The following is a 19,332-nucleotide window of genomic DNA, read 5'->3' as shown; positions in this document are numbered from 1 at the left end:
TGAAATAAGTAGTACGTATAAAAAAAGCAAACTGTATTTGATATTTATATTTATTTAAACCAAGATATTTATTTTATATTCCGATATATATCATATGCGAATGAATTTCCTCTATTTTCTAATGTCTCTGTTTTATTTACCATGAACTTCACAAGTAAGTAATATTTAAATTATGTAGACTGTCGTAAGCTTAAAATTTTAATATTTCTTGAAAATACTCGAGTTTGCAATTTCTGTGTTTTAAATTTAAGTTCTATTTCATATGACGAGAAAAATAACTGATTACTTCGATAAGGGCGCAAACGTGCTAGTCATCGTCAAATATTACAAGTCTTATAATCTCACGAAATACGGCAGCCCGCTAAAATTTCCCATCACGTTTCCCTCCTCGTGCGATTTTATTACGGTTGATTCGATCGTATAACGGCAAACTGCCGATATTTTTTGGAGCGGTCTCACGCTATAATGGCGGTCGTGTAATTATCTGCGATGCGTACTGTATTTAATGTTGTTTGGATGTCAATGCCGCGGGATGAAGGGGCAACGGGGATTGGTAATTGTTGTTTACAACGCACCGCCGCGCGACATTGTACTATGATGATGGCAACCCGATAGTGCACATTGTGGCTGATGGGAATTGACGGATTTTATTAGCGACGCGGAAGGGAAATTGATCAAATTGTCAATTGTCACATGTGACTTATCCAACATGTGCAGCTTGACCAAGAAAAAATTGTTTACTCCATATTTCATCGACGCTAATATGGGATCACAGTTCAATCTAAAATACAAACATTTTTTATTAAACGATTTGACAGAATTATTATTATTACAAATTGTTATTCGCTATAATTTTCATAATTTCCCTCTAGTTCTTATATCGCTATTAACTTCGTCTGTGTTTTAATGCACGTCGCAGTCTTGATATCTCAATGCGGAATTAATTGCAGCGCGGAATGAATTTCACGAATCGCTCACACAGCGATCGGCTTAAATCCGGTTTACGCTAATAACCCGATTCAATACACTTTGGCAAACAATGAAATGTTACATACAACTGCCATATATATTTATATATTCTTGTTTTAGAATTACTTCGCGCTACCGCGCGAATGTTTTCCCGCGTTGTTCCCGATGGCGGATGGAAAATTATGCGATCATCCCCGCGCGTTAAATCGCGAAAGTTCGATTAGAGTGACTGCGGTTACACGATCTCTCAATTCCCGCGAGATTCAATATTCTAACGTCGTAGAAATAGCACAGTATCTTCTAATGTCAATATGTATTATCTCGCAGCTGCTCGCCCGTAGTATAAGGGTCGCAGCACGTACATCTTTTGCGCGTGACGTGCGATTCTCGCTGCGAAGCTGAATACGATAGCCAATATCGTCCATCTAGATGGATTAAATCTACACATCTAGATCGAATCGTTTATATTAAATTGATATTATATTTGACTTTCTACAGACCGCCCCCGCCGTTGTCGCCGCGTTTCTCCCCCGATGCATCGCCGTATCAGGGCGCTCTGCGTGCAGTTAAAAAGTGATAGCAAAGTCAAAGAGATAAGCCAATAACCGGATCTCGTTAAATGTAAAAAAGTTTGCGCTACGTCTATATTTCAACGCTGTTCCTTATTAACTTCGCGTGCGCGGAGAAAAATTTTCATTTACACTGATACGTGTTCTTGAATATATTAAACGCGCGAATTACAAGATTTGCACACGTTATCAAAAATAACGTTCCCATCCCGGCGTGAGGAAAGTATGCAAATGCAAATGTCAACTCACTCTGTATATCTGACGTATTTCTTTCATTATACATTTGGTATGTACACACACACACACACACACGCGCGCGAGCGCGCGCGCACACGCACCACCCACACACACACACACACACACACACACACACACACACACACACACACACACACACACACACACACACACACACACACACACACACATATATTGTTGTAAAAAGGTAATGGAACGCGTTCGACTTTTACATACGAATAACGCTATTACAATAAATGATAGACGCGGACGACGTCAATGTCGAAAAATATTTTTGACACGGGCTGCGAAAAATGCGCGGCGAATTTTGGGAGACGCGGAAAATAAACTGCCTGAACCTTTTTCACGCTTTGAAATGCAGTTTTTCCCGCATGCAGCCCGAGTACAAATGTATCTCGGTTGAAGTATCTCCCGTGACGTAGAGGTGCAAAGCTTATCCGTTCCGGGCAGCTTTTGGTATTAATCTGACCGGGCATAAATCTCTCACTAATCCAATGTAACGCTGTAACCCAGACTAGCGCTACATCGACGTTGCCGTTGTTGTTGTTGCAGCAACGAGAAATACGGAACTTGTTGAATACACGTATTCGAAAGGCCCCCGCAGTTACAGGGGGAGTAGTCTAAAGTACTCGCGATTACCCATCCGCTTTTACAGTCGGTCGATCGACCCTAAGTGCTCCCTTTAAAGGGAGAAACCGAGCGATTCGCGGGTCGCGCGAACGGGCACAACTAATTTACATTTTAACCGGTCAGATTCCCGGGAGAGAAATAATTGCATCGATTTTTTTTTTTTTTTTAACGACTCTGAAATCGCTTTGCAAATTATCTGTTTTACATCGAAGAAAAAACCCGCTTTGTATTCCGAGATAATCATCTTCCTCTCATAAACAAACATTATTCGATCGGAAAATTATTCATTTATCTTTCAATTACTGTCGCTTGTAAAAACAACGAAGACGCAGAATAAATATCTCACTACATTCGCCTTCGTTGCCGCGACACGATTATTTTTAACTGCACATTCGCACCTCGTTTTTTCAACCTTAAATCACTCCACCTTCTGCATAAGGTGCGGAATAATTCAGACGCGACGGCTTTTTGCGTTCGCAGGGCAGTCGGTTTTCACGAGGGAATGAGGTCGGACGGAAGCACCGGAATTTTTCCGGAAATTTTACCGCGACGATCTCCGTCGCACGTGACGATTGAATTTGCACTCACTATGTCGGGGGCGTCTCGCAGCGTTTGCAGACTAAACCAAGCACTCTAAAATTACAGGAGCACCTGGACGGCGATGTTACATGCGAGATAAACAGAGAGAAATATTTTATCCTCCGAGGACGCGCGTCATCATTAATTTTCTTTCTACAAGGGTCACCGAAGAGGACTTTAGCGCCTCCATTGAAAATACAAAACCGAATATCGCGTCATTATCACGTGCGTGTCACCGCGAGTCACCGCGACCGTGACATAATCTTTATGTTCTAATAAATTAATACTCGATGTTAATTAATGTTTATTTTCGGAATGGTTTCACCGTAACCGACTCGCGCGTTAATTATCGGTGCTTCGCCCTACATTTCGCCTCGCGGAAATAATCCGCGGCAGCTCGTTTCCGGTTTCGGGCGGGTGGAGGAGTAAGGTGCGGTCGGCGCTGGCTAGAGAAGCGCATCTCGTAACTTAATTAGCGAGAGGAGCTGAGGTCTTTTTCCATCCGCTTCGATCATTTGCCGGATACAGGGGAGTGTGCAAAGTGAGGCGTTCCAGCTGTAAATTGAATCTTTCGTACCTCGCTTTCATTTCTATTTCTTAAAAGCATAATTCCAATTTCTTACGCTTAAAATACTATTGACCTAAATAATTTTGACTGACTTTCCATCTCTCCCTCTCTCTCTCTCTCTCTCTCTCTCTCTCTCTCTCTCTCTTCTCTCCTCTGATTTTGGATTTTGTTAGTATTATAATTTATAAAAATTTGCATAAGAGCTTTAAAAAGAAGTATTGCTTTAATATTATTTAATAAAGCTAAATATTTACTTTTTTTTATATTCCGCTACATTACACTCGCTTGCCCATGCTCTTGCCTATCCTTCCATAAATAATATTCTCCTGTCCTACATTATTATGCTCTTCGACTTTCATCCCCGACCATAAATCTCTTAAGAGGAACTCTACGTGAGAGAGACACTCATGAATTAATTATTTTTTCGCATTCAGTAGCACAAATTTATTTCTCGCTGCCGCGCAAATCGAATAATATCCTTTTTTTCAGTTCACAAATCCGGTGTCTCTAAACGGAAAAGGCACTTCACCTGTCTCGTTTTACCTACTTGTACATTCTAACTTGGAATCCTCGAACCCTCGGGTCACACTCGAACGGTCTGTGCGACAACACCGACCCGATCCAATTGAATATAACCGAATGGGGAACGCGTCATGGGGGGATGCGACGCGAGAGATGTTTTCTCTGGAGTTGGAGAGACGTCGTTCGTGCTGCGTCCTCTATTTCGTGTAAAGCGATGTAAAGTATATACCATGGCTTCAAGTAGTGTGAGATTTTTAATCTTGGGAAAAGCTCCATTCTTCCGGACGATACACCGACAGAGAATACTGCGAAACTTTATCAACCGTTGCTTCGGAGATGGGCCGTCGCCGTTACTTACAATTCTCCGTTATTAATCGCTACGGTGCATTATAATAATAATTCGGCTTGCTATTTCATTTGACGAACGTTTAGCCGATCATTTTTAACCGATAGTTACGAGACATCCGTTCCATGTAGATGTCGGCTTCTACGCAAAGCTCGCACCACGTTTTAATAAACGACTGTATCGCGTACTTTTATTAACGTTCAAATAAATGAATTCGGCACGAAGCCGTTGCAATTCATATTTGTACAGCAATATATATCTTAAAGTAAATTAAAAATACAAACGTGCTCCCACAACGGATAAAAGAATGCATTAATAAATTTACGATATCTTTGTAAAGATTTAAAAAGACTTTCCATGTATTCAGAAACTTCTTGCCTCAAAGGAGAAAATATGATATAATCTCATTTTTATAAAAGTAAGATAAAGAGAGAGATAACTACTTATTTATTTTTATGTATAAAAACATCCTTCTTAAATTTTTCAAGAGCAATATCAGCAGCTTCATATAATATGAAATTTACAAATAACGACAAATTACTTATTTATCTTTTAATATCAAATTCCATTGGGTAGCATATGAAACTTAAAATTACATCTCAAGCGACATCGTGCATTCAAAAATGTTTTAAAAATACTCGTTATCCAAGAATTTTGTATCCAGCCGCTCATAATTCTTTTACAGCCTGCGGAATAAAACTGATTTTATTCCAAGGAGAAGATATAAAACGTACCGCTGTATTATGCAAATCTGCCTACTTAATCCATTTGTTAGAATATTAACGTGCTCCTACCCCGAATAGACGCGGTTCGGATTCTAAATGTGAGGAAATATAACCATCCGCGGTGTGGCATTCGTGCCGGCTTGTATATTTAAGATTGTCGTTCGGGCTTTATTTGCGTCCTCGTCCGCAAATCATACGGGGATGAATTTTGCCCGACATTTCCGCCAAATAAAAGTGACAAAAAAAAAAATGAAAACGGCAAAGCGCACGACAACGATAACGGCGACGATCACGACGACAGTGACACGCGAATGCCACACGGGGATGCGCCGGAGATATGCCTTTAACGTACCCTTCCGACGTGGCGTTCCCTCTCGCGAATTCGCGAGTTAGATTTTCCGTCGTGTCGCGCGCAGAAATCTTTCAAGCGCCGCGTAAAACTTTACTGCTTATCTCATTTTGCATCGACCACATTTTCACGCTTTCACGGTGACGGCATTTTCCCACAGACGTGCATTGTTCAATTCGTACGCCCGCGAGCGCGAGATAATCACAGATGGGATATGTATCAAAATTAAATAAAGTTTATATCAGTCAGAATTTTTTCACGTAATATGTAATTTTCAACATAAAACATTTTAATAATTAAATTAAACGAAAAAAAAAATGAAAAATACCATAAATCGTAAAATAATATACAATGATACAAATAATTCTGCACAAGCTTATTCTGATAAAATAATTAAATTTTGGATAAATAAATAACATAATAACGTAAAAAGTAATATAAATAAAAATTGAAATAACATGACAAAATATTACATGAGAAATATTTTTTATAAATCATTTCATTTTGGTGTACGTTTCCTTTTTTGTCACATATCTATTGTGTTTATGTTTAATCAAATATTTCCCAGGTATATAATTTGTAATATTTTTTTGATAGAGAACAGAAATTGAGATGGAATAATCTCTGATTGCGTGGAGAAAAAAACTACGCGGAAATACGGCGTGCTGTCAATCACATCGGATAATTTTAATTAACGCAAAGAAAAAATTCAAATTAGCACAATGCGCGAGCGGTGTGAATTATGAACGATAATTTTTTGCTCGCGATCTCGTCATCGTCGTCACGATCGAACGCGCGGCATGTACATCTCGTTATGGATGCGGCTTGTAAAATTCATGGAAAAAAAACCGTCGAGATTGCGCGCTAGGATCGTTAATTGATAAAACTAATCACGCCGTTCGCGCGCAACCGCGACGCGACAATTGGACGTTTTTTTCCTCCCCGAGAAGAGATTTAACGTGATTTTTTTTTTTTTGTCAATTTTGAACTAAGAGTGAATCATGGAGTGCGCATGTGTAAAGCCGTTTTGATGTAAAATGGAACTCGACTAAATGGGCCATCGGGTCGAGGCGTTTGTTTCGTAGGATACCGCCGTCATTGACGTCACTATACTGACGCTGTATGTCGGCAACACTAATTTTATTCATTTTCAAAAATGTTATTGAAAACCATATAAATGTGAACGAAATGTATTACATTTGTTTTACAAATTTTCTGAAATACATAAAGTATGATGTAAATATCATCATCGATATTATTACATTTGTACATCATGAAAAAATTTCCAAGCCCTCCAGCCCTCAAGGTATCTGCAAATAATTTTTCATTAAATTAATTACATATTCAACTCATTGTCTTTTTTTTTTTTGCATATAAATATATTCATGTCCCCATCAGTTAAGTAATTTATGTCGAAGGATTTAAAATATGTCAGGTCTGTTCTTAAGAAAAATTACAAGCAATCTAAAGTTCTTTAACATCTCATTCTAAAAAAAGTGTCTTAGATTAAAGTGCGGTCTTAAACCGAGATGTTAATTTTTACGTTCGCGCCTAGACACGGCCGATCGTGTCTGTAACGGAAGCGAGATGGGGATTTACCAGCCTCCATCATTAAAGTTCGAAGTTCATTAGAGGTTCTCCGGCGCCGGTGGAATAACTTTCCCCAAGTTGTTATACTGTTCGCTCCCTCTTGTGCGCTCTTCCCTTTCTTCTCCCCCTCCCCCCCCCCCCCTCGAAGGACTTAAAAGTCTTGTTCCCGGCTGCTTCTCTTCTAAGAGAATATCCCTCTTTCCCCTCGACAGTGTCTTCGGCGCGGGTCATGTCATTTTAATGACACGTTTCCGATTGCTTTCGCCGAGAGAAACGTTGGCGAGGAGCGTCGACCGGCGAATGCGAACAGGATTAAGGAGAAGACTGAGTTTAGCGTCGTCTTTTCTTTTTTTTTTTTTTTTCTTTTTTTCGAGGACAATGTCGCGACGGAGTGATATAACACCAGGTGTCAGTCGGCCGCCCCTGTCTTCGTTTGAGAAGGATAAATTCGCCTTTGGAAACTAATAAAGCCTAATCTAGATTTATAGAAGGCGGTTAAAGACAGAACCGCGAGCTTGTGGTTTAGATGAGAGTTTACATGAAATTGTACGTCATACAAGAGAGTAAGCTGTAACAACTGCGCTTTTGCAACATATACGCGTATGTATGTTGTCTGTTAGTATGTTGTGTAACATATACATCGGTTGTACATTTTCCGTCACGACCAATGCATTCATAGAACATGCGCAATTGACAGATTTTAGAATTTCTGCTAACCGGATAATCCCACGCACATGATATTTTTTTTCCAGTGGTTACAGTTTCAACGTCGATACATCGACAGCGTTTGTTAAATGGGACGCCATATGGTTCTACAACTATATATAAGATATAAAAAATATTATGTATTATAAAAAAATGTATGAATTTATAAAAAAATATCACGAAAAATATGACCTCTGTGGAAGCGGTGTTTTGAAATTAATAAATAAAGTAGTATTTCAGTAATCAAGGATAAATAAAATAATCTTATTGCGATCGCTCGCTGCAAGGTAATAAATTTTATACGAAATAGAATATATTAAATAAATAGCATTATTTTAAAAAGAAATTTGCGAATTTGTGGCTGCGCTTAATATTCCATTGGTAGAAGCCACGTCGCTGCATTATTATTACGACACACATTACCAATGAACGAACATTTGAATGTCCGGAATAAAATCCGCTCAAACGGACGGACGTTGACGCGCATTTTAATTAACGTCACTTCGCGACGATATAATCCACTCTTTTTTTTTTTTATTTTTTTTTTTAAATCCCTATTATCGTACCGTACAGTTACGACGGGCTGATTGAAAGGCCCGCGAATTTTCGGCACCGTGGTTTCGGCCGCGTTTACACGACGCGTCCGAATGCATTCATCGATCATATGCGAGAGAGTTAAATGCACCGTTGTGTCGCTCGCGCAATTTGACAGGGCAGTGCTTTCGGAAAATCGATTTCGCCGGTAACATGTGGGTCGATGTCACCTGCAACGTGATGCCGCATCGGCCGTCATAGACAATTTATTACAGGATTTTCAAGGACCTTTTTACCAATATAAAACTTATCACGCTCGTCGCACGTCATCCCGTACATCATACGTGTTTCGCTGTTTTGTATTCTTTTCTCTTTCAACTGAATGAGATTCCTTCGGATCACGATAACAGTGCGTCGTTTCATATTCTCGTTAAAGCGAAACCAATGTGAATCCGGGCCGGATCAGTTTGGATATCGCTTACGAGGCGAAACGAAGGAAACTTACATCCCCGACAATGCACGTCGACAAAACTGTGTCGCGAGCGTTTCGAAGGACCGCACTTTTTTTTCAGCGAGATCGTCGGGGCACGACGTATGTCGAAGCAAATTTATGGGTCAATCCATTCGAGCCATTAATTTTAAATCTCAAAACGACGAACATTTCTGTTCGTAACGTAAATGTAATTTGTTCGGTGAGAAAATGATCGCTTGAAGTGCAGTAATTATAAGATTTTACTTTTACTCCCAATTATTGGACAAGCATTATTAACTTTAGTAAATTTAATAAATTTACGTCAAAATTTATAAAATTAAAATAAATTTTAACGACCAAATACTTCTTCTTTTAGGAAAACATGATGTTTATTACAATTTGATTAACGTTGTATACATTATGCGTCTTATCTCTTTTTTTGTAACCGTTCATCAAGAGACATTTATCAAAATAAACTTCTTGCAGCTTATCTTTCACGCGCGTTACAAATATACGTGATTAATCGGTTCTCTAATAGCGACTTATTTTTACTTCGAAACAACACCCGTCTTAACTCAAACCATTAATTTTGCGGTCACGTGTTTTAATAAGCGTGGATTTTTTAATTACATTCAGCGCAATCCTCCGCGTTGTACTTTTATCTTCTTATTGTAAATTCTAATGTCATTTATTAAAGGGAACGAAGGACGCACGTTGAAGTGGGTTAATCTAACGTGTCTCCGCAGCTCTCTCTCTCTCTCTCTCTCTCTCTCTCTCTCTCGTATAGATAGATAACAATTTCATTCGTGTTGTTTTGGATGTTCCGGTAGAACCTGATACCCGGTAGATCCTCTAGGATGCGACAGCTTGGCGGAGCTTTATCTTTTGCACCAAGTTTGCAGCGGGAGTTGCTTTTATTTCCTTCAAGAGTAACCAATATGGATAGTTTATTGAGCTGTCGTTAGATGACAGAGACGGATACTTTCCGGTGATAAGATTTGGAGATTGTTACACGCTGATGTGCATAACGTACTCTCACATTGTAAAGTTTCCATCGATCGGCCGAAACACGTGTTACCTGTTTCGCAATTCTTTTGATAACTTGCATTTAATACTTCATGAACGATAAAGAAAAATAGAGGATTAAACGTTGCAGTATTGAACGGTGCTAAATAATATGTATTTCGTGTTATATTTAGAGAAGACATATAAATTTCTCCTGGTACGCGGGATATAAATTTTTAATTGTATTGTTTTTTTAAAGGTTTCACCAGGTTAATTAAAATCTCTGCTACGTAATACGTAGTCTAAAAATATTCTAATATTAATAAACCCTGCGTTTATTGGCGACAAAATAAAATAACTATTGCAATAAGAAGATCTTTAAAAAAGGATTACATTATTAAATGTCTGTTTCGATAATATAACATTTTATGAAAAATATATTGTAATTTTGCATCTATTTTAAGAAATAAAAAATGATATTTATTTTACTAAGTTATTGAAATTATTTGATATATCCATATTTTGCAATATTACGTTGTTCTTGTTTTGGGCACGCATAAAGGTGACTTGCAGTAGCTTGCCGGTACAAGCGGCAAGGCAACAGCCATTCTTTCCCAATAGCTTATGGGAAAGACCGCTTTGCAGATTATTAAAAGCTACCGTCAACTCAGATTCCGTGTGACAGATAGGAAATGCCTATAGCCGTTAGCGTTCTCCATTTATCAAAAATCGTACACGCTACGTCAATCTCGGAAATTGAGGCATCCGTCAGTTCACGTCTTTTCTACGGAATACTTTAAAATGTCTACAACACATCATTTGCATATATCTTATTTCGTGTGTTCATAACGCATTTTATAAGATGTAGTAAGTAGTGCGTATAAAAAAAAAAAAAACCCATATATGATTTAATCAAAAGCCATCTGTCATACGTGAATGTCGACTCTTAACTATCATGGAAATAATAAAAATGCAAAATGATGCGATATATTTCAAAAAATGTATGTAAGATTTCTATCAACCGAATAGAGTCATCTTAAATATAATTCTCTTTTTAGAATATCCGGCCTTTCTTTCATTCTTCTACCGTAAAGACAGTATAATAAAATTGTGAAAAGGCTGATACTTTATTCGGTATAACAATGTATCGTGACACAGCGTATTACATTTTATTGAAAACACAAAGTTCGACTTTCCCGTTGACAATATATCGAGGAGGGGATAGTAAACTCTTCGCGATTTATAATGCTCATTTCCGGTGGAGTTAGGAATTGCCGTAGCCTAAGGAAAGTTTAGATAGTTAACCCGGTGGCGATCTGCAACATCTGGTTACTGTGTAACTTACGGATGGTCATGATATTGTAAATATGGATATTGCAAACAATTATCCCATTCGCCCCTCCCCTCCCCCCTCCGTGATAAACGATATTTCTCTCGCTTATACCGCTCATACTCGGTACGGTTTCTATTACAAGTAATTTCGCGAATAATTCCAACATTTCATGCTCGCTTATCAGCACAATACTAATTGTTGATGTTTATAATAATAGCAATTCCACGAAAAGATTTGATTTATGTAATTTCCTTTTGAAATAAATGAGGATTATTATCATGGGCACATATGTATTATTTTCCAATCCAGCCGCGCGGCTTTTCCGAGTTTAATTACTCTCCACTTCCCGTTTCGCAAATTGTATCGGTTCGATACAATACGGAATATCGCGCGTGTATAATTTGCATTTATCACCGGTAAACGTTTTCGCTGTGCGCTTCACAATTTTTTCTAAAAAGTAGTAATAAGTCACTTAAAAATATTCCCGCGAAGAGATAACACTCGAGGAGAGACTAGATAGATCGGATGAAAAACGATTAGCGGAAGAAGCACCATACTATCGCTTACATGAAGCCGGTATGAATAACTTTCGCCACGTTTAATGTATTACTGATCACGAACCGTGTTTCACCGGGTCTCGATAACGTCGACGGTACAGCGACGGAAATTTGGCACTTCCAATCCCAGTTCGTTTGCACGCTTTTTCATGCTTTCTGTTTATCGTAATCAACAGTTGCAGTTATTTTATGCGATTATATTGAAACATATTTACACATTTAGTACATTACGGCCGTTATGAATGGTGACAGCACAAATTATTTGATTTAGAACGTACGTGTGAGAAAGATCTCTGTACATAATAAACGCGCATTGATGTAACAACAGACAAATTAAAATAATTAAATATAAATTTGCAGACAATTGAGAGATATAACATATTAATAAACAAATTTAACGTTTTTTTTTTTTTCACGACGCAAAAACAACAAAACGTTTAATTTGTGCTGTATCAATTATTTCGCGACGATATTTGTTGCTGCATGGATACGCCATATGATCTTTTCATGATGTTAACAGATTTACAGGCACAAAAATTGGAAACGTAAATATCTGACAATAACTCGAATATTGATTCCAACGACAGGTTTCAACGTTTTAATGACATATCAGTAACAGTCCGAGTATTTTTGGATTATGACGTATTGTTCCGGTCAGTTCATATTACGATCGTATTTTTTCTCCCGATAAATTATACATATATTGTGACGTGCCAGTTGCGTGCATAAGTAGATTTTTGCGTTTTGTGATTATCTCACTTGTCAATCGGACAATGAGTAAAAAATGCATCAGCGAGTATCACGACAAATAATCGCGCATCGACAAATGTCTTTGTCATATCGAGCTTTTACTACACTTCATGGAGATATTGATTCGTTACCCTTTTGTGAGCGACATGAAAGGTCTCTCGTACAGATCTTCGTCGTTTTCAAAATTTTGTTTCTAAGCATTTCAAGCATTTTCAGATATCTTCTCTTTTAGAAAGAAACTTAAATATGACGAACCGTCAAACACAATGACGTCAAAACATAATAACGTTGGAATCACAAAGGAGACTAATGTAAATTGTTTCAAACTGGCAACAAAATATATATCATTACGCGATAGCAATTCGTATAACACAACTAAAATATAGTAGTTTTACATCACATCACATTATCCGATTGTTATAACGTCACATCGCAGCGAAATGTATTCGCGCGCCTCAACTTATGTAAAAGTACACCTTGCCCTACTTTGATAGATACGCGGTCATGCCGTAATGATCTCCATTTTGCGCCTTATCGCACGTATGTCTACAATACGTGAGGAAGTTTTTTTTTACAAAAATGACTTTATCCTGAAATTACGTCATCGTTGCCGCTCGTCGCAGCGAAAAATCTGACTTCCCGTAACAACTACTCCCGCACAATTTTGAGCAATTTCTCTATAAAAAGGCGGTCGAATCTTTTGTTAAAATAAAAAAAAAAAAAAGGAAAATCTTTTCCCCATAATACGTAATCCGCGAAATCTCGTCGTTACCGCAAAGAAAAAAATTCTCGTACGCGTCGGCACGGAGAGTTGGCACCAATTTATCTTTATGAGATATCGTGAATACCAGCACCGGAACGTCTTGCAAATTAGATCGTTGATACCGTCATGACCCAGACCCATTCTCTTGTCTATCTATCTGTCTGTCTATCTGCCTCTCGTTTCGTCGTGCCCGTCGTGCCGTACGAATAATAACGAATCCAATGAAGCGAAATCTCGGAGCGATGCTACGTGCGCTCGCAGCCGCCGAGAAATATCCGCCGCCTGTAGAAAAATGCAGGACGAAATCTCTTTACCTGCTGCTTTTCTTGGTAGAAAGATTCCACTCGGAAAATTGCGATCTCCCTCTCCCCTCCCCTCTTCTCTGCACGCGCACGAAGAAAGACTCTTCCTTCCTTCCCTCTCATTTCCTTATGCCCCCTCTTGCCATGTATCATATCCTGTATACATGGTATCGTATCGAGCATACCATATGCTTTCCCGTACATTATCCTGTGCATTCAAACAAGTGTATAAGTCACGAAAATTGCATGCGTGACTACTTTCTCTTTGTTTCTCTCTTTCATTCCCTCTGCCTCTCTCCCTCTCTCTCTCTCTCTCTCTCTCTCTCTCTCTCTCTCTCTCTCTCTCTCTCTCTCTCTCTCTCTCTCTCTCTCTCTCTTTCTCTCTTTCTCTCTCTGTCTCGCTACATACACATATCGAATTCAATTCGCTCGCGAAATTGTCCCGTTGATACTTCAACATGGCAATAAATGCAGTACGATCAAAAGAAATTCAAGTATATAGATATGTATAGATGTGATATATAAATATAATATAAATATATACAGAAATATTTCAGTGACATGTTGATAAGCGGAAATGTTTCATCTTTCAACATTGCGAGATGAAAAAAAAAATATTCGAATTCATTGTATTATCGGATAATATCACTGACGTCTCTCGAACGAAATCAGCACAAGTAACATTTCACTATCTGCTTTTAATCGAATAAGTCTAATATATTTGTAGTTATAAGAGAAAATTCAAATTTACATTATAATATATTTCTTTTACAAATTCTATATATCATATTAAAAATTCATTATTTTACTAAAAATTCATTATTACAATATTTTGAAACGCAATCAAGTTTCCAGTCATTTATTTAGAAAAATAAATCGTCGTATTACGGATAAAATATTATTTTGAATTAGAGATTATTATTTTGATTTTAAAAAAGTATGAGTTAAGAGAGCGAGAGAGCGAGAGAGAGAAAGAGAGAGAGAGAGAGAGAGAGAGAGAGAGAGAGAGAGAAGGGGGGGAGAGAGAGAATTAATTATTTGCTAAATCTTCTTTTCATAATATCTATTTTTAAAGATTTTAGAAATAGACGGAGTTAAAAGTATTTGTAATATAAAACACTCATTATATAATCATTTGGATTCTGCTTTATCTAGTCAGAGAATTGCGTATAAATCGATTTCGAGTACGATTTGCTTTCCATATGACAGAAATATAGTATTTTTGCAATGGTTCTAAAATAATAGCGCCAACACATGATCGATAGAATTACGATATAATCCGAAGTTTGAATAGAATTGACAGCAGAGAAAATGAGAATTGTAAAGCTCGCTTTTAACACAACTAACTCAAATGTTCTTTTCGTTGAAGAGAGATTGCTTTTTGATGTATCTTATTTGTATGTATTCCACTTTATTTATTTCCATATACAAAAATAATTTTTTCACTAAAAGATACAATTATAATTGTATTCGTATAACTGTATAATATATTTATGAGTAAACAACTTACAATACTTTTTGTGCTTCTTAAAGCACATAACGTAAAAGTAATATAAAAGCAATATATTTTTAATTTTGTATTGTAGCTTTTGATATGTTAATTTTGCAAAGGAATAAAATTCCACGCAAAAACTGAAGTAGTTAAACTCTTGATTTTTCACAGAAAAGCAGCAGGTGGTTTCTCGATGCTTAAGAAAAAAAAGTGGCAGATAGCTTCGAATCTTTAGTGAAGAAATGGTAAATGGATTTATTCGTTTCTTTTTTCTTGCAAGAAAGTAGTAAGAATTAAGAGGAGGAGTAGTTGGATTTGGAGATTTAGCGAAAAGGGTGCAATAGGATTTAGAACTTTCAGAGGATAAAGAGACTTAGATAACGATCTTCACTAGAAGTTACGATCTCTGATATGATTTCTGAATTTTTGTTATAAGAAAGTTAAGCTCAAAAGACAAATCGTAAGTTATGCTAAATTATTATCAATCGAGTTTTCATTTTAGTTCATGACTTTATATTTCATTTCTACAAAATTCTGCCTATTTTATGTTTCATTTAAATGTAAATTCCTACTTTTATGTGTACGTATAAATGTATATATTTCTCTCTTCGCAAGATAGAAAGAATTATTTAAAACACGAACACAATGGTGCGCTATGTGCATTGACTTTCGATTGCTGCTACCTTCTTTGTCACGTACCTTCATCATGTACTCCTTTGATGTGGCTTTTACACCTTCTCATCAGGTGAAATTCGCTGAGTGCCGGTTCTGCAGGTCGAAATAGGTAATAATCCCTTGATACTTGGGCTATGCCGAGCCAGGAATGACTTCCATAGCCAGCGTCGCATTGCCTCATTCACCTCTTAAAAGCAGCACTCAGCGGAACTCATCTTGGTATTAACGGTGTGGATAGCTACGGCGTGAAGATATTTGTGCTAATGAGCAAAAAGTGCTACGTTGCATATAGTAGAGTAGACCGATGTTTCTGCATTATAAAAACCAATTTAAAGAAACAAAATATATTTTATGATTTGCCGAGAATATTTGATTATTGTACTACGTCTGTACATAAGAATAATTCCCATTCAATTCTCTGTAACAATATTGCGTAATAATTTTTTTAATAAATAATGAAAAAAATTCTATCGAAATATCGTACACGTGCTTAATATCAATAACATTTTTCTGAAAAATATGTACGATAAGTGCATGCTCACGCAATACATAGCGATATAAAAGTTTAATAAAAAAGTTCTTGGCTTTTCACAGGGACACGAACGCAAGTGACTTCCATTTGTAAAGCAAGCCGCGTGCAGTCAATTCGATAAATGTCGAAGAAGTCGAAGATCGATTCACGTGCATTGATAGCCAGGTACGGGACGGTCGCGATCAGACTTTGTAAAGTTCACGCGAGCCGTGTAATAAGACGAAGTCCTGAATGGGACGCTCTGGCAAATTGAAGTTATCGGGTAACTCTTCTCTCGCCTCTTTGTCGTTTCTGCATAGCACGGTAACAAAGACAAATGGGACATACTCGGAACTCCGTCTGCATTTCGCAATTTTTTAACTTCTCATTCGTTTGCCTTAACTTCATCTATCCGCCCCTCTCATCGCACCCCATCTACATCCACCACCGTAGCAACGTGTTGCCGCAAATTGAACTTGCCAAAGTAATTTTTTTTCTCATTCCGTGCGTTGCCGGCGTTGCAGAATGGCTTGTCGGCAAAAATGATTTAAAGCCAGCTTTCCCTTTTTTTCACCTTCATCAACGGTATCCGCACACTCACGTGTCTTCGTCGAATTAAGAGAAGAACTTCATTTATATACGTAGACTTGGCTTGAATATTGATTTCAAGAGCGACGTCAAGAGTACTTCATTTTTCATCGACTTGTTAAAATCAATGTTACTTATTGTTATATATTAATTATTATAAAAAAACTAAACATTTAAAAATTAATATATGTAAATTATAAGTATAAACATTTTAATAAAGCAAATCTAATTTTAGGCACAAGATTAAAAAAAAGATATAACTCAAGTTTAGTTACTCTTATTTATAAACATTTTCGAAATATAGAATCGTAAAGTAAGACTTTTCCCTTCAAACTTCATACTTTAGTGTCATAGATTTATTCGATTGGAGAAAGATATAAGTGAGCGCTGGCGAAAGTTGGATATGAAAGAAGAGATCGGTGACGTCTATAAAAGAAATTTCAAACTTCGACCGCATGAACGTCCACCGGCAAGTTTGATCATGCACCCCATGATTCTTCCCTCTCGCGGAAAATTTCAAAGTTGGCTCAATGCAAGGCGGTCGATGCCGAGGAAAAGCGATAGGTACTCGCTCGCAGAAATATGCGCGCAAAAAGTAGGCAAACGTGAACGCAGCCGGGAATAATCTTGTTAGAGGCAGCATGACGTAGCCTCGAGTTACCCGCTACTTTTTTTTATGGCGCCACGTCGATGTATGTGTACCCACGATGGGAGAGCGCCTCACGAGCGTATCTCGTGATATAATAATTAGGCGTTAGATGTAAGAGTAATAATTTTTCGAGACGCGCATACGTGTCTTCCATAAAGGATCGCCCGTGTTTGACGTCGTGGATTCTTACGCTCTCGCGCAACAGCCACGACGGCGGAAAGATTGAGATTCGATAAGCTTAATTGCGCTCCACGTGCTGCAAGCTTATATTTACCGGCAACCGGGTGAAGTTTGCAAGTTATAACGGCTATAACCCGTTTCGCTCGCCGCGCGTTTACGTGTGCGGGCATACGCATCATACTCTTTCGCATTATCCGTGATCTATTTACGGAATGTTACATAGCACGCCGCATTATATTTGCCTCTATCTTGCGGTCGTGCCGATAATGGCGACCGATAAACTACGTTGCGAGGAAAGCGCCTCGGGCTCTCGCGGCTTACAAAGAACCAAGTCCAAGTTTCCGTTGGTTCTGTTCGGTTTGTCGGGAGAAAGAAAAAAAAGAATTTCATTAGCAAGGTCCTATTTGTCTTTACGACCTCGTCGCTTTAAACGTGCTCGTCAGCCAGCCATTGTCCCTCATTCCCGTCTTTTCCGACTCGCCGTTGACATTTACTTTCACCCAATGAGGGCTGAATGAGGCGTCCTTTACAGCCCTTTGCGTCGGACGATCCGAGGAACTCTCGGATTCGCGCTTTGCGCCTCCCCGCGAGCGTTAACGCGATAAAATTACGGCACGTCGAATCTTTGCGACCGTCCGCGAACGTAAATCCTTAACTCTTTGCGCTCCAAGTGTCAATTAGGTTGCCGTTGAAAACGCTGAAAGCGACTCGTTGCCCGCGATGGGTCGTCTACGTATCTTATTCATCCGGGTAAACATCAGCTCTTTTATTGGAATACTTTCTCTATGCAATCATCAATTTATATAAGTTATTCACTCTACTAGATTACTCGGTTTACTAAAATTTACCGAAATGTCGTATTCGCTGATATAACGCGAATAATCGTTTCTGTTGTAATCCCAACTATTAATCCCACCCCTTTCACAACTCGAAAATTACCGCGAGCAAATAACGTTTAATAGCCCTCGTAAAAAGTATAATCGCGTTTGTGTTTTACTCGACAAGCGTTTCAGAATCTTGGTGGATATTCGCAATTTAATTGTGATAACTTCAATGGTTGACGTCATTGCGATAAATGTCGAAGCGTCATCATGACGCTGTAGCGAGTCATCGTGCAGTTTAATGCCAATTATCTTAACGCAATCATTTTTAAATATTCAAATTTCATTTGCCGAACACTGGGGGGGGGGGGGGGCGACATACGTAGGTGCCGCGTGTCGAATTTAAAGCTGTAACTCGATCTGTTTTGCCGTCCCGCGGATTGTTCGCGGAAAATCGGAATTTCCTCGGGCAACGTTTACCGGGGTTTACCCGGTGCAGAACGCGTGTTCGATAAAATTTCATATCCAACGTGTGCCGCCGGTTTTCGTAGTCGTTTGTATCGGCCTGCCTTTCCGATAGAGAGCGAGCGGACCTGACATTACACGCGGTATCCGCCCGCGAGAATCTCCCGCTCATGAAACATTTATGATGCAGAAAAGGATAGAAGAGGAGAGAAGAAGCCGCTCGATTTCGCCGCTCAACCGCACGAGATCAACGCCGCCGATTTCGGTCACTGTGAAGAATGTAAATCGCGCGTGGGCGTTTGATAGCGTGAAAAATAGGATCCTCCGATACGATATCCTAGTCAGTTAGTCGAATGCCAAGTATCGAATTTTGAGTCTGGTGCACGCTCGGTCGTTTTCGGATAAACGATCGCGGAACAAACTGT

General features: G+C 38.5%; 1 protein-coding gene across 6 annotated transcripts in view; it reads left to right on the top strand.

Annotated features, from left to right (window-relative positions):
- Positions 1-19,332, top strand: part of 5-HT1 (serotonin receptor) — a 122,546-nt gene that overhangs the window by 5,800 nt on the left and 97,414 nt on the right. The window lies entirely within an intron of this gene.

This window comes from Pogonomyrmex barbatus, unplaced genomic scaffold (genome assembly GCF_055798465.1).
Source record: "Pogonomyrmex barbatus isolate J1 unplaced genomic scaffold, ASM5579846v1 scaffold2, whole genome shotgun sequence".
NCBI classification, from domain to species: Eukaryota; Metazoa; Arthropoda; class Insecta; order Hymenoptera; family Formicidae; genus Pogonomyrmex; species Pogonomyrmex barbatus.
Note: the sequence above shows the minus strand (reverse complement) of the source record. Positions and strands in the feature narration are given on the sequence as shown.